This window comes from Panthera onca, chromosome A3, assembly GCF_046562875.1.
Source record: "Panthera onca isolate mPanOnc1 chromosome A3, mPanOnc1 haplotype 2, whole genome shotgun sequence".
NCBI classification, from domain to species: Eukaryota; Metazoa; Chordata; class Mammalia; order Carnivora; family Felidae; genus Panthera; species Panthera onca.
The window spans coordinates 105,293,812-105,316,698 of record NC_138341.1 but is presented as its reverse complement, the minus strand read 5'-3'; the positions used below and the strand labels follow the sequence as shown (position 1 = coordinate 105,316,698).

Below are 22,887 nucleotides of genomic sequence, written 5' to 3'. Positions count from 1 at the left end.
ATTTTTATGTGAAATTAACTTATGAAATGCACATCTTCTTAATTGTATATAAGTTGAGCTTTGACAAATGCATACATCTGTATAAATCAATCCCTGGCAGGATACAGAACATTACTGTCACCTGAGAAAGTTCCTCATGTGCTTTCTCAGCTTGTTTGTGCTTTTGTGACTCTTCCCCCACAAAAGAACTCCTTGATCAAATAAGTGATTGTTGATCAGTTTATTTTTTTCAGACTGCACTTTGATCAATTTTACTTCATACACATTTACTCTCCTACTTTGAAATATAGATTGTATAACACTTTCTAATAAGTTAATATTTAGCTTATTTAGACTAACTCGTGCTATTTCTGATAAAAAATAAAAGTTTTAACAACAGTAAAGTAGAGTATCTGGTTTTTACTTGGCACGAATTACTTCCCAATGACTTGGTTGATTCTTCTAACATTATACAACATGGTTGGTGAGAATATATAAATTGAGATGTAGAAATCTGGAGGTAACCATATTCTAAGATTCTTTGGGTCAACACACCTAATTTCTCTGGCCAGCTGTTTGCTGTGAAGATTTTATTTGAGGATATATTTACCTCCTCACTAAGCCTGATAGATGTTGGTACACTCTTCCCCCCCCCCCCGCCCCCAAATCTAGAGGCATTTTTATTTTACCTTTTTGAGTATAGTTGACATACAATGTTGCATTAGTTTCAGGTGCACAACATAGCGGTTCACCTCTGTACATGACGCTGTGCTCCCCACAAGTGAAGCTACCGTCGGTCACCATGCAACACTATTACAGTCTCTCTGACTATATTCCCTACGTTTCCTGTACCTTTCATCCCCATGACTTATTCATTCCATAACTGGAAGCCTGTATCTGGAACAGAAAGCTTTGATCCCAGGACCGTCTTAACTCCTGATGTTCCATTTTTGTATGCTGTTGTGTCTGCTTCACCCCCAGTACTTCACGAAGGACAGGATTGATCTGGATCCACGCTGATGTGGATACACAGAGCTGTGTAAAACCTCCACTGTCCAGATGGCAACTTGCTTGAAATGCCAGGTTCTCAGAATGACCTGTAACTAGGAAGCAAAAAAACACCCCACAATGTCTTTGGTGACAAAGAAGTGGTGTTTTAATATATACCCGAAAGTAGCCTAGGAGAAAGGGTATGGTCAAAATGAATGAGTTCATAAAGTTGTTCAGGGGCTATAAAGTACTCAAATGGAATTCTTTTAAAGTGCCTTAAAACTTCCATTTTTTATTTTTTCATTCACATTAGTCACTGTAACACACTTTAATGGAGCATGTGACTCATGTTCTGAAAGGCCATGTAGCGTCTTCAACTGTTACTTACATTTAGGCATATTTTGCTTTTTCAGTGAATAGTGAACTATAAGCAATGGGTTTATTCGACTGTTTTTGGCTATAAAAACCCAGAGTAAAACTGAGTTAGAGATATGATATGGTAGGTGCTCAGAAGCTTTTTTTTTTTTTAGTCTTGCCCCAGAATACTCGATAGAAATTTATAGTGATTTTTTTAAAGGTACATCATTTAATAGGAAGTTTGCTTTCTTGCTTGTAAAGGCATGCAATAAAATATCCCAGCAGTTTTTAAAAGCACAATATATAACCCTTAGAACCAAATTGAACAAATACTCAACAGTTATCTATTCAAAAATTTAAACCAGGGGCACCTGGGTGGCCCAGTCAGTTAAGCATCTGACTTTGGCTCAGGTCATGATCTCCTGGTTCAGGAGTTTGAGCCCCACGTTGGGCTCAGTGCAGACAGCTCAGAGCCTGGAGTCTCAGTGGGTCTGTCTCTATCTCTCTCCCCCCCCTTTCCCCGTCCCTCCCCTTGCCTCTTCCCACCATCTCTCCCTCTCTTCTCTTGCTCAGTTTTTCCCTTTCTCTCTCAAAATAAGCATTAAAAAAATTGAAAAAAAACAAATTTAAACCAGAGACTGGCTATATATCATTAGGGAGAATACAGAAAGTTAACTATCTATGTAAAGTTAACTAGGCCAGAAAAAACAATCCCTATATGCATGCTTACTCTATTGTTTTCCAAGCTACTTAATTTATTGTTGCTTCTTTCAGAGATGAAAGGACAGGAGTAATTTTGGCAAACACTTGCTGAAGTTAGTACTGATAAAATAACTCAGAGCCACGTTTAAAGAAAAATAAATTCAGCTTCTAAATCTAAGCAGCTTTCCCCCAGTAGGAGACTTCAATTATATCTTAAGATGAAATACCTAAGTAAGAGGTGGGCGGGGGTGGTGGGGGTGGAGTATGTGTGTGTGTGTGTGTGTGTGTGTGTGTGTATAACTTGTACAAACGTGTGACAAGGTAGAGAATTGTGGGAAATGGTGGGGGAAGTTTCCCCCTCTAATAATATCCTTCCCTCTGAAATAGAAAGAAATATCAGTGATCATGTCTCCAATCCTGCAGAACTCCTGCATTTATGATATGCTCATCCTCCCAAAAAAGGCTGCCATTTATGCAAGTTTTTATTATATTTTAACCTTCAATTAAATCTAGGACAGGAGAGCAGTCACCAAACTCCTTTCTGTTGAGTGGGGTATCTTCCCCTTTTTCTACGTGCATCCTACCTGTTCTTGAAGGGTCAGCATGAAGCCCAACCATCTTGAAGCTTTTCTCACGTCAAATGTCTGCCTGTTCCTCCGTTTTGTGAGGGCCTATTATATTGACTTAAAAACCTTTTGGCATCATTCTTCAGGGCAGATAATTGCTCACTAATTATGGTATATATTAGCCTTGTCTTAATGATGTAAATTCCTCTGTGCAAGAGCCCTCTTAACATTTCTTTTACATTTTCTACCTTTTCACCTTTTCTTGTTTAGTGTTTTGGAGAGCCTTCACTCAGTAAGTATTGTTGGCTGATTGTCTGAATATTGAGAGGCCACTTGTCTCCATGAATGTGATTAACTTCATTTTTCCTCTTTCCTATCAACTTAGAATTAATAGAAGGATTATTTTGAGGCAAAATCATTTGGCATTTTGTTTCTTTTTATCTTCATTTTTAACTTACCATGTAGTAGGCCATATTTCAGTAATAGTTTCAACATTCACCCCTTTTGGGGTGCATCTTATTTGGGGTGCATGGGTGTCCCCATTAAGCATCTGAGTCTTGATTTCGGCCCAGGTCATGATCACATGGTTTGCGGGTTTGAACCCCGTGTTGGGCTCCATGCTGACTGTGTGGAGCCTGCATGCGATTCTCTCTCCCTCTCTCTCTGCCCCTCTGCCCTGCTCACTTGTGCACATGTGCTCTCTTTCAAAATAAATACATTAAAAAATATATTAAACATTCACCCCTTTAATAATTCCTTTCATCTGCGAAGAACAAATTATTTTTCTAAGATAATTTTCCAGAATGACTCTGTAGAGCAGTTAAGCCCTATTGAATCTAGAATGTAAGAAAAATCGAACTCTGAATTTCAGCTTCTGAATGACTTGGGAGCAGAGAATGTTATACACTTTGCTTTGTGTATTCTGGTCCGAAATGTAGGGGTTCTATCAGCAGCTGAGCTCTTTGTGTGGACATGCTTTGATGTGGTTGGGGTCTGAAGAGAAGCACTGAGCCAGAAAAGACTTACTGGCTTATCCATCTTCTTAGTCTTTTGTCTAGTTGTGTCACATGCTTGGATGTATCTCCCTGCCTCAAAAACCAATGACAATCAATGTTAAGGTCACACTTTGTCCTACATGGTGTTACTAGTTGTAACTTTATGCCAACAAATTTTCCGCATGTCCTAACAAATTAGGGAACCTGGCAAAACTGGGACTTGTGTTCCCTCCATTAGAGGAGGCATGTACTCTTGGGGAGGCTGGGTTGAACTCAAGATTTTTGTATTAGTTTCTTGTTGCTGCTGTAACAAATCGCTATGAATTAGTGGCTTAAAACAACACCGATGTATCATCTTAGAGTTCTAGAGACCAGAAGTCTAAAACCAGTCTGCAGGGCTGTGTTGTTTATGGAGACTCTAGGGGAGAATTCATTACCGTCTCCAGTTTCTGGAAGCTACTCACATTCCACAGTAGCTCAAGACCATGTCACTTTGGCCTCTGCTTCCATTGTCCTATCTCCTTTGATTCTCCTGCTTCCCTCTACCATTTGTAAGAGCCCTTGTGATGACATTGGGCCCACTCACCTCAAGACCCTTAACTTAATCATGTTTTTGAGGTCCTTGTTGCCATGTAAGTAACATATTCATAGGTTCCAAGAATTAGGATGTGGGCTTCTTCACAGAGCCATCATTCTGCCTACCATACCCTAAGTCTACCCCTTCCTCCCAGTGACACAGCTGTCACCCTTCAGGCTGTCACCTCTAAAGTGTTGGATAACTGCAATTGATTTCTGTTAACCTGGAATTCGATTTTTATCCAACAAATAAGATGGAAATATTTTCCCTGATATTGGTATATCTTATAAATGTTGAATAATTTTTAAAAATAGCTCTTCTTTCTCTCTTCACTTGACTTTTCTTCTGTTTTTATTTCAAGTGTATTTCAAGTGCTTTTCACATTGTGGTTTTCTTTTCATCTGTAGAACAAACGTCACACTCATTAAGCTGTTTCTCCCCTCCCTGGTCCCTTGACTATTAATCTCTCAAACTCTAGTCTTTTTCCCTTGGGGAATTTCTCGTTCTGTTGTGATTTGTGGTTCCCCCCCCCCCCCCACCTTTTCATGTAGTTTCTTCTTGTCACCCTCTGGTCCCTCCCTCACAATTCTTGTATCTTTGTCTTTTTCATCTGACAATAGAAAGTGATGTACATTTTGAACTTGCAACACTGCCATTTATCAGCAGAACATAGTATAATATCTGCTTTTGCTGATAAGAGAGTGGCAAAATTAATGTCAGAAATAAGCTGCTTAGTAACTTAAGAATTGAGGAAAAACCCATTCATATACAAAGGTATCTGAAGCAGGAACAATTTGTCCATCTTTTCCAAGAATTGTGAATATTTTCCTTTTTGACCTTTCTTGTTGTTGGTGCTGATAGCACAGCTAGTGAAATAAATTAGACCCCTTTTTGCTTTATTCATGGGTAAGGCTGTTCCAGAATTTTCACTGGTCCAAAAGACTAGAGCATTTAGCAGTGGTTTTCAAGTGTGGTTCTCAGGCCAGCGGCATTAGAATCACCTGGGAACTTGCCAGAAATGCAAATTATCAGGCTCTACTCCAGACCTACTGGATCAGAAGCTCTTGGGGTGGGGTTCAGAAGTCTTTGTTCTAACAAGGTCTCCAAGAGATTCTGATATACAGTCAAGTTGAAGAGCCCTTAACTATATTGTTTGGTCATTGTATTGGGTGGGGGGTGGGGGAGAGGATGAACTCTTTTTGATCTCTTTCTAGATCATTTTATGTGTTTACTAGTCCCAGTGTCCAGGGATGTTGCTTCCTATAAACTATGTTTACTGAGAATATTTACAATTTCAGTACACCATCCAAAGTCCCTTTATTTTGTCTTGGAATTAGTAATCTGTGGGTTGGCATCAGGAAGAAATAGTTCTTACTTGGAGCACCTACCTACCTACAGGGCGTAAAGCTTAGGGGGTATCAAAGTAAACACAACTCTCATTCCTGGAACCCCCTGATTTGTTCCTATCTCTGATAGCCCTACTTCCCATCTTTAAAAATGTGACAGTTATCATAAGTGTTAATGTTTCAACTCCTTGAAATCTTTAAAATGAATCACGATGTTATTGCATATGGAAAGAGAAACTCTCTCTCCCCTTGCTGCTTCTGCAAAGTCCTTCAAAGTAAAATTTATATCTACCACATAAGCATGTGTTTATGGCAAATCAGGTCATCCATAGGCTTATCTCCAAATGTGGTGAAAAGTCCATGGGGACACTTAATTATATTGAACTATAATTCACATGCAATAGCGTGCATCCGTTATTAGTGTCCATTTTGCATTTCAAGGAGTCTTGACAAATGTGTGTACCAGTGTAGCCATGACCACAGTCATACAGAAAACTGGTTCAAGCCCTTTTGGAACCCATCCCTCCCAGCCACTTGATTTCAGGCAACCACTAGTCTTTTTTGATTTTTAGTCTTTTTTGCTTTGGTCGTCTTTATGCTTTTTCTAGGATTTCTTACAAATGAAAGGATGGAATGACTAGGCCCTGTGCATGTTCAGCTGCATAAGAAACTGGCTTCCCAAAGGGTTGAACTATTTTACATGCCCACCAGCAATGCCTCAGAGTTTCCACTGAGCTGCTTTGACGTGCTGTGATATCAGACAGATAGAAATTCCGTGTTGATATCTAATGTGTATATATTCCTATTACACACGTGTGTATAACTGCCTGTGTGCATAAATGTGCAGAGAAATATGGATCGGTTTTATTGTATGAAGAACACCAATTTTGCTAGTAAATATAAGATCTTTCTATAGAACATAAAATTCTAACCCATGAGCATATACACAAACTGTTACACTACGTGTAAGTGATTTCTGTGTCTTTCCCTTAATATGTATTTTTATCATTTGCTGGCTATTACTAACAGCCAAGTGGCAAACTTCAGAAAAAGAATAGCAACCCTAACACAAGAAAATTGTTATTTTTTTCCCCTCCGACTTGGGAAAAGGTAAATGTTCTATGAGTGTGGTATTCGTTTAGTTGGGTATAGCTGAAGCCTCCAGTACTGCATGATGCAAGGTGCAAGAACCTAGTAGATACACAGTGGGCAATGGGGTGCAGATGAAGGAAACTGAGGAAGAATGATCCTGCAGGGAACAGGAGGAATAGACTGGCAGCATGGAAAAAATTCTCAAGGAGGCATGTTCAGGACCCAGGGGTCAAATGAGGATGGAATGAATGGATGCAGCCGCCGTGGAGACAGGGAGACTAGATTTACACACATGTCGTCATGACACTGAGAAGAATGTGCAGAATATCCAACAGAAGTAAAAGCAGCATGCTAAAAGGGAAGATGGTGACTCATTCTGTAGCTGAGGTGGAGAGGAGAAAATTGAGGAAAGCTTCAGGAAGAGCAGTTAGCAGTGGAACAGAAGAATAGAGTAGTAAAATGAATTTCATCTGTATGTGTGAAATGCTGGTATTGTTGAATACTGTTCCTAGAGGGTGGGAATAAAAAATAATGGTGGGGTGGTCAGATTACACAGGATTGCGTCCTAAAGGTATGATGGCTAGTTAAGCTGCTGCTGTTAATTTATGTCACACAGTGAGCAGAGTCCCTGGAAACGGCCTGAGACAGGGGCAAGGTGCCGGTATAAATTTCAGTGACTCATCTCTTGGGTCTAAAATAGCAGGCTAGAGGTCAAAGTGTAGTAAAGGAAGGAAGTCTTTGTGACACATGTTCCTCTCAAAAGCAAACTTAGACCCAGCATACGTAATGCAATTTCTCAAACGGGTGTAGAGAGATTGAGGTGGGCGATGGGACTTAAGCCTACATCAAATCTGTGTTTTCCATACAGGGACACTTTGACTTTTTTCCCCACTGGTCTGCCATTTTCCAAAAGACTTTAGGTATACCTTTGGGCATAAATATATTCTGTTGGGATACATGCAAGGGCTCAGAGACTCTTAAGGGAATAGCTGTCGAGGTTTTTAACTTCATATGTGCTCTTTGCTAAAGTTGATCTTCCTTAGAATGCATTTGCTTTCTTTTCTCCCTTTTTACTGAAGGAAGGCATTCCTCTTGTCTTCTTGGAATTTTAATATGGTATGTAGTCCTGTAATGTGAAACATCCCAAGTGCTAACCCTGAGGGTGCTTTGCTTATGCAGAATTCAAGACCTATTCATCAGTTGATGGGTAATTAAAAATAAACTTTAGGGCACCTGAGTGGCTCAGTTGGTTGAACATCTGACTCTTGGTTTTAGCTCAGGTCATAGTCTCATGGGTTTGTGAGATCAAGCCCCGCATCGGGCTCTGACCTTATAGAGCATAACCTTCTTGGGATTCTCTCTCTTGCTCTCTCTCTGTCTGTCCCTCCCTCTCACACACTTTCTCTCAAAATTAATAAATGAAAACTTAGACAAACGAATTTGATGATGGACCACAGTCTTTGGCTTGAAGCTCCAAAGGAGTTTAGAGATTTCAGTGCTGTGGCTGCAGCTACTCTTCTACACTCCTCTGCTTATTTAGGCTAAAAGGATTTATCAGCATTTGTGTATAGAAATAAAAATTGGAATAAAATTGATGCTATACCTTTGTTATCTTAGCATTAGGGAATATTTGCCCATGAATGTGTGAGTTAATTTTTTAAAGCTCTATGTATCATGTCAAGAGGTACATTTCAAGTCCAGTTTTACTCTTTAATAATTATTGACCAAAATGTTGTAATATTTATGTGATTTTTTTCAGCTGTTTACTGGTAACTGTATAACTCCAGAGAAATTACTTCATTCGTAGGGGCTAAATTCAAATTAACCCAAAACTTAAAATTCTAAATGATAGGCCTATTTTTGGTGGGTGTAGGGATGTATAATAAATATTTCAGTCAATAAAATACTTGGAATAAAGATCAATTCATTAGGATAAAACTTGTAGAAGTAGAATGGAAATGTGAAAAGGAAATGATAAAACGTGAATGTTAAAGAACTTATTTTTAAATTATTTTTAAATAACCTTTTAATAAGTACCAATTCACTATAGGATTTAGATTCTTATGGCTTTGAGTGATATAATAGCTATTTTACTTAAAAGTCGACACTTACAACATCCATTGTTGTAATTGCATTGTTAACTCTTGATTATACGATGAAAAAAATTAAGGTATTAACTTAAAATTGACTTTTAGTTGCATAGTTATTTCTAGGCTGTTCTAGAGGGATAGAAGTACAGATTTTTGAGAACCAATGTTATGGGTAATGGGACATCACTGAAACATTTTGAATTGGGGAACACCTGACAAGATTGATGGCTATGAAGAGGTATTCTTCTAAGTAGACGATGGGGAGGGTGCATCTCAAAGGTTGGAGGTGATGAGAGACTAGGAGCAATAAAATAATGAGTAGGATTTAACAGAATTTCAATGAGTGATGTACCATTTAGAATGTTTCTCACAGCAAAGAACTTCAGTTTGGCTCAAATAACAAAATACTTATGTTCCCTAACAAGAAATCTCAAGGTAGAGTGACATCTGTGTTGGTTAACTCCATGAATTACAGTTTATATGTTATGCTTGTGTCAAAAAATGGCAAAGGTGTTAGGGGCCACCATGAATCGCTTAGACCAATCAAGACTTATATCCTGGACCTGGGGCTGGAGCACACCTTGCCCTGAAGCACATGGCTTTAGAAGGACAGTGTAATTAAGTGAAAACCAAATTGAGGTTTGTGGCAGAAGAAAAAGAGGTAAAGAATTCAGGGGAAATCCCAACCTTTTAAATTTATTTTTTATTTTTTATTTTTGAGACAGAGACAGAGCATGAGCAAGGGAGGGGCAGAGAGGGAGGGAGACACAGAATCCAAAGCAGGCTCTGGGCTCTGAGCTGTCAGCACAGAGCCTGATGTGGGGCTCGAACTCACAAACTGTGAGATCATGACCTGAGCTGAAGTCAGATGCTTAACCAACTGAGCCACCCAGGCGCCCCCGGGGAAATCCCAATCATGAGCACAGCAGAGAGTATAGAGAGTGGGCACAGTACATGACCCAGGATTCGGAGTCCATAGGATTTAGCTACTAACTGCATGTGGAATATAAATTGTTGGGATTAAGTTAGGCATGCCCTTTAGGTTTCTGACCTGGTCATCAGATAGATTATGGGTCCATTTAATGATGAGAGTCAGAAGGGTGGGCAGATATGGTAGGCAGAGTAGTGCCCCCCACCAAGATGTCTGAGTCTTAATTTCTAGAATTTGTAAATTTTACCTTACTTAGCAAAAAGGGTGTTGCAGATGTGATCAATGTTAAGGGCAACCTTGATGGCTGGATTAGCCTGGATAATACAGGTGGTCACAATCTCATCATTAGTCCTTGAAAGCAGAGAACCTTAACTGATTGTTGTCAGAATAAGAACATGAATGAGAGCAAGAGATTGAACTGGAATGTTAGAAGACATGGCAGGAGAAATCCAAAGTATGAAAGGAACTTGGACTTGATTTAGGATTGCTGGCTTTGAAGATGGAGGAAGGGAGCCAGGAACCAAGAAATGTGCATGGCCTCTAGTTGCTGGGAATAGTAAGGAAACAGATTTTTCCCCTAGGCCCTCCAGAAAGGAACACAGCCCTGTGGGCACCTTGATTTTAGCTCAGTGAGACCTCTGTGACACTTCTGGCTTTAAGATAACAGATTTGTGTTTTAAGCCACTAGGTTTGTGCTTTTCATTATGGGAGTAATAGAAAACAAATGCAGCTGGTTTGCCCAGGTTTTCCACTGAGGAATGCATATTTCTTCAGTAGATCCTGAATTAGATGTGCCAAAGGTTAGCAGTCTAGGGCTGTGGGCATCTAGTCTCTTGATGTACATGCTTGCTTTAGCAAAGGAGAAAACAGAGTTATGAAGGAGCACTTTATTTGAAGCTTTCTTGTTTTCAGTGTTCTATACTTTGTCATCTTCCTCGAAATTAGGATTTGGCATGGATAACCTCAGGTTCCCTTCACCTTGAAAATTTTGAAGATCTTTGCCTTAGATAAAACAGAACACTTCCCTACCCAGTATAGTCTACTCTCTGTTGAACATGAGGAAAAGAGGGAGAAGTACATACAAGAATTATTGGGGAACATAGGAACATAACATTCATTATAAAATCTGAGTGCGGGACTCCAGTGCCTTGTTTAGAAATGTAGTATTCCTAAATGTTAGACATTAATCAACATGGGCCCTGGAATTTTTGTGTTGAAATCACTCCTTTTACATCAAGGTAAGTGAAACATAAAGTTCTGAACAGAAACCTGTGTTGTCCTAACTAGCTAAGGGGCCACATACCCACCATCATGAAAATCTGTGTGTTGGCATCATTGTGGATTATTCCATCACATGATCCGGGGGAGGTGTCGAAAGTGTTCCCCTTCACGAGCACTGTTATTCCTTGTTCAGAGTTTCAGTATCATAAGGAGAATCTACCACTTGACAGAGAACTGTTGCCTTATAAAGCTGATGCTATGGTCTGAATTCCCCAAGTGGGGCAATTTGTTAGGTATAGGATAGGATCAGATTGTAGAGGATAGCAGTGGGGAAGAATGCACACCAAAGTCCGTCCTTTAGGGCCACTCCTTGCCTTATCCCTGTTTAGCATGAGTACTGCTCTGACCGAAAATCCCATTCTGCACAAGGTTTTGAAAAGGTAGAATGTCTAATACAACTTCTGTCTTGAACACAGAGATGGACACTCTTGCCAGTCTGAGGGGTGGACTGCAGTCACTAGGGACATGAGGGTCCTACTTCATTGTTGTCAACTCCCCTGGCTGAAGATCCCATTCATACCCATCCTCACCCATTCGAGGACTCCCAGATGCAGATTCTGCAGGGGGAAAAAGGACCATAGATTTCCTAACAATTATCTCATTGACAGGGAGTCTGTAATGTGATTCCATCTGGATTAGCTTTTGCTCTTGTACCCTGGAAAACTTTGTTTAATAGTTATCTAAGCACTTGAGCAATAATTGAACAAATGTCTTTGAACTTGTTGTCCAGACCTGGGCTTGCCAAATGCTGTGGTGAGACTTGAAGTGGTTAAGTCCACCATGAATGAACCCCTTAAGCTGCAAGGCCTGTATGTTTGTGCCTGATTGTGTTGCTGGGAAAAGTTCTTTGGAAATTATGACCTTGACCAGACTTTGAATAGCTGATCAACATGAGGCCATGAGAGGGGCACTTGGGTAGCTTAGTAGGTTAATTGTCTGATTCTTGGTTTTGGCTCCAGTCATGATCTCTTCATTTGTGAGATTGAGCCCCGAATTGGGCTCTGTGCTGACAGTGTGGAACCTGCCTGAGATTCTCTCTCTCCTCCTCTCTCTGCCCCTCCCCTGTGTGTGTGTGTGCACACATGCATGTGTTCGCATGCTCTCTCAAAAGATGTGGCTGCAGGAGAAAGATCCACTTAATGTCTCTAAACAGACTTCTAGTGTCATAGGGCATTGGTCATAGGGGACTCCGTGGTAAGCCTTGTCTTCTCTTGCTCTGCCAATCACTATTCAAGGTGTACCACCATCAAAAATGTTTCCTTGAAGACTGTTTAGTAATATGTTTTCCCCTACACTTTCTGGGTCTCTGTTTTAGTCATTTCTGGCTGTTTTAAAAAGATAGATTGGGTGGCTTAAACAACAAACATTTCATATCCTTCTGGAGTTTGGGAAGTCCAAGACCAAGGTGCTGGCAGTTTCAATGTCTGATAATGTTCCTCTTCCTGGTTTGTAGATAGCCATCTTCTCTCTGTGTCTTCATATGGCCTCCCATATCATGTGGGGAGGAACAGATCTTGTGTTTCTTCTTTATAAGGTCACTAATCCCATTAGGAGGCCCTAGCCTCATGACCTAATCTAACCCTGACTCTCTCCCAAAAGTCCCACTTCGAAATACCATCACCTTGGGGACTAGGACTTCAGCATATGAATTGTAGGGAACACAAACATTCAGTCTATAACCATCTCAGTAGAACAAGAAAATGAGACAGATTGTTCTGTAATTTTTTTTTAAGCATAACGCTAATACACTATCCGAAAAGGATAGCCATTTTGGGGGGTTTTTGTTGCTATAAGAAGGAGGTTAATATTAATAGTAGTGGGACTTGGGAATTACTTTCAGATCTTGAGCCCATATCCTGAAGTGATTTTGAAGAAAAGAAAAGCAGAATAAGTCACTGATTTTTTTTATTAAAAATTTTTTTTTAATGTTTATTTATTTTTGAGATAGAGAAAGAGCATGAATGGGGGAGGGTCAGAGAGAGAAGGAGACACAGAATCTGAAACAGGCTCCAGGCTCTGAGCTGTCAGCACAGAGCCCGACACGGGGCTCAAAGTCACAGGGCGTGAGATCATGACCTGAGCCGAAGTCGGAGGCTCAACCGACTGAGCCACCCAGGTGCCCCCCCCCCTTTTTTTTTTTTTAAGAACAGTCCTGAAAATGGTGAGGGGCATGTGTGGGGTGCCTTTGTTTTGTTCTTTTTTCATAGCATCTCCTTCTAGCCTGGCCCAGGGTAAATGTTCAACAAACACATTTTGTTTGAATGAATCGATCATAAGTGGGAGTGGTTTACAGCAATAACTGGTCGAAGAGCTATTTCTTTAAATGCCATTCAGCTTTGGGCGCCATGCTTGGAGCTCACTGCATGAAAGTAATGGGTTAAAGGTTCTTTCTCATCCTTCTGATATCAGTCACTTGGGACTCTAACAGTTAAGAAACTCTTTAAAGCTGGCTGGTCTGGAAACAACATTAGGTCGTGCAGAAGTACTTAAGGGAGGCTTGTTTTTCCTTTTTTGTCTAAAAGTGAAGGCTGGTGGGAACTTACTCAGTCATCCGTGTGTCTACCCTCAGATTGTACCTCTGCACCCTGTGGGTTATTACAGAAGATGTGTTTGTGGTATTTATTGAGTACATACTTGGGCAGTTTACCGACTTGACTCTAATAACCAGTGACAGGAAGCTTGTGGCTGAGGTTGAGATGAACAGACAATGGAGTTGGCCTGTCATACCCCATGAAATGAGGTTTTCAGGGACTGGGACTGGGGTTTTCAGTTTTCAAAGCAGGACCAGTTGGTCACCTGGGACTGAAATTGCTGCCCTTTGCTGGCAGGCCATAAGGGGCTGACCTGTGTACTTCTTCCCACCCTGCCATCTCCCCTGAGTCCTGTCTCTGCTCTGAGGCATGGTTGGGGGGGAACAGTTTGAGGGTACATGTGAAGGGAAAGAAAAATGGGACTCAGTTTGAGTCACATGTAATTGCTCATTTCAAATTGTATTAATAAGGAAGAGTATGTTTACTGAGACTTGAAGCTTTCACTCCGTGGGGACATCAGAACCCATCACCTCATTCCTCAGGGGCCAGGGAGTCAAACTGCTTCTCTGCCTCACAGCAAAACCAAGATGAATCTGTGTGTCTATTAAACTGCAGTGAGAATAGGGTTCAGAACCCCTCCTGCCCCTGGAGGTTGTTGTTCAAACACAGGTGGCTTCTACTTGCCAGTCTAAGTACCTCTTACAGCGCAGTGAGGCCGGGGACTTGCCCATTCCATGAAAATATGCTATGTTATTTGTGCCTTGACCAGGATGCCCCTGAGTTTGATGGGGTGACTCCAGATTGGCTCATGGAGCCCATCTCTGACGATGCAGTGGCAGGAAGTTTTCTTGGCCACATTTCTTTCCTTCAGTTAGTGCTGTGAGGGATAGAATAATGAAGGGACTGGTGGGGCCCCTCCAGAATAAGATCAGGGAGGCAACTCTAAGGTAGAGCAGGTAGCATGGGCTGTGATATCCCAGAGGAGGTAGAAATTCTTTCCCATGACCACAGGTAAGGTAAGAGAAAGCTCTTCCAGATTTTTTTCTAGTGTGTGTGTGTGTGTGTGTGTGTGTGTGTATTTTTTTTTTTTTTTTTGAGAGAGCGAGTGCAAGATTGGGAGGGGCAGAGAGAGAGAGAAAGGGAGACACAGAATCTGAAACAGGCTCCAGCCTTTGAGCTGTCAGCACAGAGCCTGACACGGGGCTCAAACTCATGAACTGTGAGATCATGACCTGAGCTGAAGTCAGATGCTTAACCAACTGAGCCACCCAGGTCCCCTTCTGCCAGATTTTTAAGGTTAAGTTTTGGAGCAGTAGCAAAAGGGACCATCAAACTGGAGATATTTATTTTGATAAGAATGCTGGTCTAGTCTAAATGATTATTTTTAAGCGTTCTTGTTTGTAATTGCAATTGGAGAGTGATGAATAATGTTTGAAATGTTTTCTATGGTTTTTGGAAATACTATATGTAAATGTTTAAAGTTGTATGCAAATTAGGGAAAATGTAATCTCACTTTCTTGTTCATGTGCACTTTTGAGAAACATCTTAATTTTGAATTGGACATCTTGATCTATCACTGGTGAGTCTTAGGCTGAGCCACATGAAATTGATATTTTTGTTGATCAAAATGACTGAGTAATAATTTCATATGACTCATCCTAATATATTTATGCCCTTGGTCTTTCTAGATATGTGTAGATTAATCTATGAAGCTATTACTCTGTAGCGAATGTATTAATAAACCAAACAGTCTGCTTCGACCCCTCCCTGCTCTGTAATTTTTGCCCATTCAGATTTTTCTTTTCCTGGGTTTTAAAAGGGACAAAGTTAATTTCAAACCTCTGATGCAGCTGGAATGTACTAGAAGATGGGAACTTTCAACGAAGGGATGACATTGATGGTAGAAGGCATCCTTTTCCACACCATGACTCAAACTCCCAACACCTACTGTGAGGATTTTGAGGGCAATCCTTGGTCATGGATGTTCACATTGATACGGTAGCAATGGGCAAAAAATGGAAAAGGGATCAGACTTCTTTATTTCAGTTCAGTCTTTCCTATTTGGGTATATTGCCTTATTTGGCTCAGAATGAGCCTCAAGGTGTGTGTGTGTGTGTGTGAGAGAGAGAGAGAGAGAGAGAGAGAGAGAGAGAGAGAGAGAGAAGAGAGAGAAGAGAGAGAAGAGAGAGAAGAGAGAGATGCTTTCTTCACCTTAGAAAGCACTTCCTTTGAAGTTCTAGGTGAAACACTCCCGGTGTGGTGGATACCATGTCGTGATGTCCTTGATGAATGTGCTGTGTTTGGGAAGCCATCCGTAGTTTTAATTCTAAAAATAATTCAGACTGGTGACCTTACTAGGATTGTGGGTTTTATGTTGTTTTGAAATTTAGTATCAAAAGAAAGCATTTGAGGGTTATCCTGTTTCAAAAAAAACCATTGCCATCATGGACTGCTTTATGGGCTGTAAGGCACTTTTCTGAATTATTGCATACACATGACACATGCTTGTATGTGCTTGCCTTTATTAGCAGAAACAGTACCTTGGTGGTCACATGTGTTATTTTATGTAATGCTTACTCTAGTACAGACCACTCTCGTTTTTCTGTTGGAACAGAGCCATATGTAGGTGAAACTTGCTGACCATAAATACTTTGCTTCTGTGACTACACACTTCCTGGACTGGAATCCCTTATTAAATAAATAGCAGGTGCTAAATGGAAACCTAGAGTTTGAATGGCAACCTTGTCAAGAGATTTTGGGGGTATTTATACTGAAATTTAACAAGGGCGTGTTACTCAGTCTTGCTCCTAGAATCATCCTTCACTCCTTCCTTTCTCTAATCCACATGTAGTACGTTGTATGTTGTTGAATGCTGTCTGCTTTACCTTCCAAATGTACCTTTTTTTTTTTTTTTTGAATACCATTTCCATTGCTGTCACCCTGGTCTGGGCCTTATTCTCCTTCACCTGGATGACTGGCCTCTCTTCTTCCAGGCTCACTTCCTGCATCCCCACTCCTGCTGATCTGTTCTCACCTTAGCCAGAGTGACCTGTTAAGTATATGTCAGACCCAGTCCCCCTCTTCCTAGCATCCTCCAGTGAGTCTTCCTCTTATTCCTAGTACAAGTCAGGATCTTGACCATGGCCTCCTAGGCCTGCATGGTCTGACCTCTTGTCATCACCATTACCTCATCCCTAGCACCCTCAGCTCAGCCACACTGGCCTCCAGGCTGTTCCTTGAACACACAGGCATGCCCTCATTGGAGGGTCTTTGTGTTGGCTGCTACTCTGTCACTAATGGGCTTCCTTCCCCTCTCATCTCCTTCGCTAATTCCTTCACCTCCTTCAAGTCTACGTACCTTCTTATTTTTTCTTAAGTTATTTTTTAATGTTTATTTTTGAGAGAGAGCATGAGCGGGGCAGGGGCAGAGAGAGAGGGAGACACAGAATCCGAAGCAGGCTCCAGGCTCCGAGCTGTCAGCACAGAGCCTGAAGTGGGGCTCAAACTGAAGGTCCATGAGATCATGACCTGAGCTAAAGTCGGAGACTTAACCGACTAAGCCACCGAGGCACCCCTATGTACCTTCTTATTAACCTCCATCCTGTTCTCTACCTTTCTTTCTTTCATAGCGCTTTGCATTTTTCAGATTGCATAATTTAACTATTTATTGGGTTTAGTGTTTACTTTCTCTCCCTTCTCTAGAACGTATGTGCCACCCTGGGGGCAGATTTTGTTCAGTGAAGTGGCCTTAGGATCTTGATAGCTCAGCCTGACCCCCACCAGAGGTTCAGTAAATATCTGTCAAATAAATGAATGTTTGCACAGGGTGATGGATGGGCCCTTCTCATCCCTTCACTATGAGTACTTCTTTTTAAAAATCCGATTTAACAGATCTTAAAGCCATTTCATATTGTTTTGGCTTCAGACTTCGTATTTTACATATCCAGTAATAGATGGGTCAAAAGAAAGTTTAAAAAAAATAGTATTTGTTCTAACCCATTCTTGATTACTCTGTTAATGAGAGCTTAGCCTCTGCCAACACAATCTAGGAACTTCCATTTGGTTTTTAGAAGTTTTGATTGGGGTGAGGCTCTGTTCGGGAAGGGACTGTTCTAACATCTGTGGAAAATAATCCCACACCTTTGATTCTACTTCTCTGAAACCAACTGATAAACCGAATAAAAACGTTGGACATTGTAATTTTATAAAATGGCTTGAATAGTCCCCGAGGTCATGGTGTCATTTGAACTCACTTTCTCCCCTTCCTATTTGTGCCTCCTGGGTGTGGGAAGACTTGGGTGGTTTAATAGCTGCTTCTCTCCCGCTTTCTGTGGGATGGTCCAGGCCCTCTTTGCACAGACCCGCTGTCTTTTCTCTCTGCCAGGTTCCTTCTACGTCCAGTTAGGAGTATTTAGTTATCTTCAGCTTCCTTTACCAACCCACGTATGTAGGTCAGTTCCTTCCCCTCCAGCTAGGCTGCCTCCTGGGAAGGTACAGGGAAACCCAGGAAATGAAGCCATCACAGCTGCCTCTGAGCTTGCTGTTTTAGCCATCTGCTGGTCCTTTCAAAGTGGACGGGAGCCACTTGCCCCCAGGTCTTCAGCCTTCTGTGCTCTGGCCTCAGTGACCCTTCACTTCCTGCCACTTCCTTACAGGTGGCCTGTGTTCCCACCAAATGGGAAACTTGCCACTTCAAAGACACAGGCATGCCTGTGTGGGTGTGCTCACCCTCCAGGAAACATCAGGGCCACCTTCCACTCCACACGTTCCTTGCTTCCCGCCTACCCCCTCTCTGGAGGACCCCATTACATTTTGTGTTTCTCTAATAATGCTCAAAGTAGCAGCCTACTGTGGTCATGGTGTGCTTCAGTCCAACAACACAACTGTCTTAACTTCCATTCCAGACTGGAGACCCTCTGAGGGCAAGGACTGTGTGTGCTCGATTCTGTTTGGCCCCGTGTGTAATGCCTTGCTGTATTTGGTAAGTATTTCATGGAATCTTGGAATGTTACTGATTGGAGATAGTATACTGAACATAAAAACATTGTTCAGGCTGGGATTTCTGGAACTGTCCTGATGTATAAATTTTCGGTCCCTTTATCTTCCATAAATGTAATTGTATTTTTCCAACAACATGCACTGATGTTTAATTTGGAGAACTACAGTTGCCATAGACCCCAACTAGCAATTTAATCCTTCATATCTGTCTATTGTGACTGAAGGAAGTTTCAAGGTGGATGAGCTAGGCTCCCTTTATTACCTTCCGTGCCTTTTTTTTTTAAATTTTTTTTTAATGTTTTATTTATTTTTGAGACAGGGAGAGACAGAGCATGAACAGGGGAGGGTCAGAGAGAGGGAGACACAGAATCCGAAACAGGCTCCAGGCTCTGAGCTGTCAGCACAGAGCCCGACGCGGGTCTCGAACTCACGGACCGCGAGATCATGACCTGAGCCGAAGTCGGCTGCTTAACCGACTGAGCCACCCAGGCGTCCCACCTTCTGTGCCTTTGTCATGATAGCATTAGGGAGTCCATTTGGGAATTATTATTAAAGCTCTGTTTTCATACAAAATGGGTTATGAATACAGCCTTGGTAATAAATCTAAATACATACTTTTCCCCACTCAGACTAGAAGCTATCTCTCAGCCAAGATGCAGTACCTCTACTGGGTAATATCCATACATCCAGTTATTCATTTCAGCAAATATTTGAGTGCCTACTATGTGCCAAGTACCTAATATGGATAAATCAGTCAAAAGTTCCCACCTTCAAGAAGCTTGCACTCCAGGAGGTAGAAGGTGGCAGAAAAAACTCCGAAGTACAATGATAGGTGTGCTGGATAGTATGTGCTGTGGAGAAGAGGGGGAGGACAGTGCTGAGCGGGAGTGAGGGGAGCTGCAAATTAAAACAAGATGATTGGCGGAGGCCTGAAGGCAGTAGAATAATGAGCCCTGAGGATATCTATAGGAAGAACATTCTAGGCAGAGGGAACAGTGGCTGTGTGTGGGAGTGGCTCATCTAGTGCAGGAATGGCAAGGATACAGCTCTGTGGTAGGGGGTGTGGGGGAAGGGGACTACCTGTATTGGTGCAGGTGGAGGGAATTGAGACCACTTCAGTGCCCTGTTTGTCCACTTCACTACTGACATTCTGAGCTGGATAATTCTTTGTGGGTGCTGTCCTGTGCACTGCAGACTGTTCAACAGCATCCCTGGACTCGACCTGTTAGATTCTAGTGGCGTACCCCCGCCCTCCAAGGGTGATAACTAAAAAGGTCTCCAGACGTTGTCAAATGTCCTCTGTGGTGCAAAGTCACACCTGAGTTGAGAACCAATGCTTTAGACCAAAGTAAGGAACTTAGTTATTTGGAAGAGTTCTTTTGTTTTACTTATTTTTGAAAGCTTATTTATTTTTGGGAGAGAGGGAGCAGGGGAGGGACAGAGAGAGGGCATCCCAAGCAGGGTCCATGCTGATAGCACAGAGCCTGATGTGGGGCTCGAACCCACGAACTGTGAGATCATGACCTGAGCCAAAATCAGGAGTTGGATGCTTAACTGACTGAACCACCCAGGCGCCCCAGTTCTTTCATCTTAACAAGACTTTTCTGGTTGCTATGATGAGAATAAATGGATTAGGGACACAGCCAGGAGGGGGAAACAGGGGAGGAAATTCGCAAAAGTCCAGGAGGGAGGTGAGCACACCTAGAACCAAGACTAAGGTGGGCTAGGGTTGGTGAGGAGTGATCAGATTTGGGATATTTTGAATGAAGAGCCATCTGGATTTGTGACAGACTGGATATCAGGTGTCAAAGAGGAGTCAAAATTAGCTACAAGGATGTGGGCCTGAGCACAGAGCTTGCAGATGAGACCCTGGTTTCTGGGGGACATCTTGAGTTTTGTTTGAACATAAGACATTTGAGAACATTGATCATCCTGATTTCTCCCTCACAAATACCCCTGGGACGTGGGTATTCTCTCCTTTTACAGTAAAAGGACGCTGAAGTACACAAAGGTTATTGTTGACTATACAAAGTCACATAATCTCTATAGAACAAGAGAATTTTAATCCTGAAATGTCTACTTACCCCATAGCTCCTTGATACACTTTAAAGTGCTTCTTTATGGTTCCAGAAGTCCCCAGCATGAGATCATAATATCGTATACCCCATAGAAAGTAACTCAGCAATTGTTCATGGAATGAAGTTCTGCTTAAATGCTAACATTTCAAATGGAGACCATCATTTCTTTTGCATTTTGTACAGGCAGGATTGAAAGCAAACTTTAGAAATGATTTTGTGTGGTAAAACAAGCCACCTGGCATATTAGGAAATAGGGTTTGTGGGTTAATTGGCTCTAAGTCACCATTTCTCAGTTTATCCTGTTGAGCCCTATCAGTTAGTTTCCTGGCCCATCAAGGGTCCTGTGGTCATTTGTGTTTGGCAGCATATCCTGGGTCCTTCTTTTGGTGATCTACAGTGCACATTAGGGGACTCCTTCTCTTCCTCCCCTAAGATGTATTAAGCATCTCCTAGGCCAAGGTGCTGTTACACCATTTTTCTACCTTGGACGTATTTCTACAGGTCTGCCCTAATCATGGCTGTGTCCCAGCATCACCTCAATCTGTATTTTCTCTCAAATAGACACATCCCTGGAGCTTAGGTATGGTACTAGCAGGCTGTTTAAACCCCTTTAATTTTTCTACCAAACTCTTCTGACCTGTTAGCTATGTGCCCATCAGACCCCCGAGTGATGAACCTGAATGGATTTCTTGAACTAGATTCTGAGGTCTTTTGCATCCTCTGGCATCTAAAAGAAGGTTCTTTTTCTCTTTAGTTATATATTGTGCATTTAAACTATGGGACCCAACAGGGTAATTGCAACACTGGAGTTGTCAGCAGTTTGAATCATGGAGCAGGCGGTGGGGAGCTGTGCGCCATGATTGATTCCTTGGGTGTTTGTAAAGTCTTGAAGGTGATGTGAACTGAACTGCTTTAAGAGGTGCCCCCAGGCCTCTCTGCTACAATAAGTTATGTAGTCTTGTGGTGGCTTAACCTAAAACAAGCTGCTGCTGTTTCTCTTTTCTTTGAGAATCATCACTGCCAAGGGAGCAGTGTTAGGGGGTGTCTGATAGTTTATCTTTGATGAGTTCTTGGTAGGGCCAACTTCATGGGCATAGGACCTGTGCAGTTAGACAGAGCCCAGACTCAGGCTCTGTGTTTGGTTTAACACTCTCTTGTCACCATCTTGAAATTCCTACTAACAAAGGGCATCGTGCTTTCCTTTGGCAGTGGGTCCTGCAAATTATGCAGCTGGTCCTGATCCTAAGAACTAGCCCCGGTTCTTGACTTCAGAGCTTCCAGGGCTCACAGAGGTGTAAGGATTTTGCATCTGGAGGGCATTTAAGACTGACTTTCAGTGCTAATCTGCTGCTTTTTACACACTATAGTTTAGGGTTTGAGAGTTGCCATATCCATTAACTTTGGAGAAAGAACATCTTTCTAGATGGTGGACCTGTTCAGAGGAATGGCTGTCATAAATGGCAATGGTGTTCAAAAGGAAGCTATGTGGATCCTATGCCGTTCTCAGAGTCAATGTTCTGGCTGAAACAAGGGCTAATCATCTGTATATAAAACCAGCTTTTTAGATGGGACACAGGATGCTTCCTGATCAGCAGCATCATCAAGGTAAAAGTTAGCCATGGCAGTTCATTCATTCCATAAATATTTACGAAGCACCTATTATGTGCTGGGCACTGTGCTAGCAGGAGGGGATGGGTGGGATCTTGAATTTGAGTTCCCTCCAAGGCTAATCCTGTGACAATACATTTGAGTGCAAGTCATTTATTGGAAAAGCGATCCCAGGAAATTCTGGCAGGAGAGTGAGGAGGTGAGACAAAGAAATGAAGGGATTCAATAAAGGGTGTGTTATCAGATTGGTTATCTCTGTGGGCAACTGGGACACAATCCCACAGCAGACCTCTGGAAGACCGTGAAGAACAGGCCTTGGAATTGTCCCATAGAAGGACTTGGAGGTTGGGTATTTACCCTCTAACCGCCACTTGTCTCTGGCTGAGGGCTGTCCCCAAAGGCATTTTTGGCCTGCCTGTCTGTGCAAGGATGAACACAGCTCTTGGCCAAAGAAAGGTTTTAGGCAAAGAATCATAAGCACTTGGAGGAGGCAGCTGTGAGTGAGTACAAGATGGGTGGGTGCTGGGGGCGAGGGGGTAAAGCATGACAGAGGTGAGACTGCCATTTTGGATAGGTTTGTAGAGGAGGCCTTCCTGAAGGTGACATTTGACCAGAGACCTGAATGAAGTTTAGGAGCCATGTGGATATCCTAGGCAGAGGGACTAGCAAGCGTGAGGACCCTACACAGCAGCGTATGAGGGGGGTTGAGGAAGAGTGTGGAAGCCATTTTGGATGGAGTGGGATAATCAAAGGGGCAGAGGGGTAG

At 42.1% G+C, this 22,887-nt stretch overlaps 1 protein-coding gene across 15 annotated transcripts in view; it reads left to right on the top strand.

The window, feature by feature from the left end:
• PLCB4 (phospholipase C beta 4) overlaps positions 1-22,887 on the top strand; it is a 420,239-nt gene that overhangs the window by 113,788 nt on the left and 283,564 nt on the right. For 10 of the 15 annotated variants that reach the window (XM_078444273.2, XM_078444260.2, XM_078444259.2 and 7 more), the window contains one exon: positions 18,342-18,418. The exons of the other annotated variants lie outside the window; for them this stretch is intronic. The gene's annotated coding sequence lies outside the window, so the exon portion shown is untranslated. The remainder of the gene's footprint in view (positions 1-18,341; positions 18,419-22,887) is intronic. 15 annotated transcript variants of the gene reach the window in all.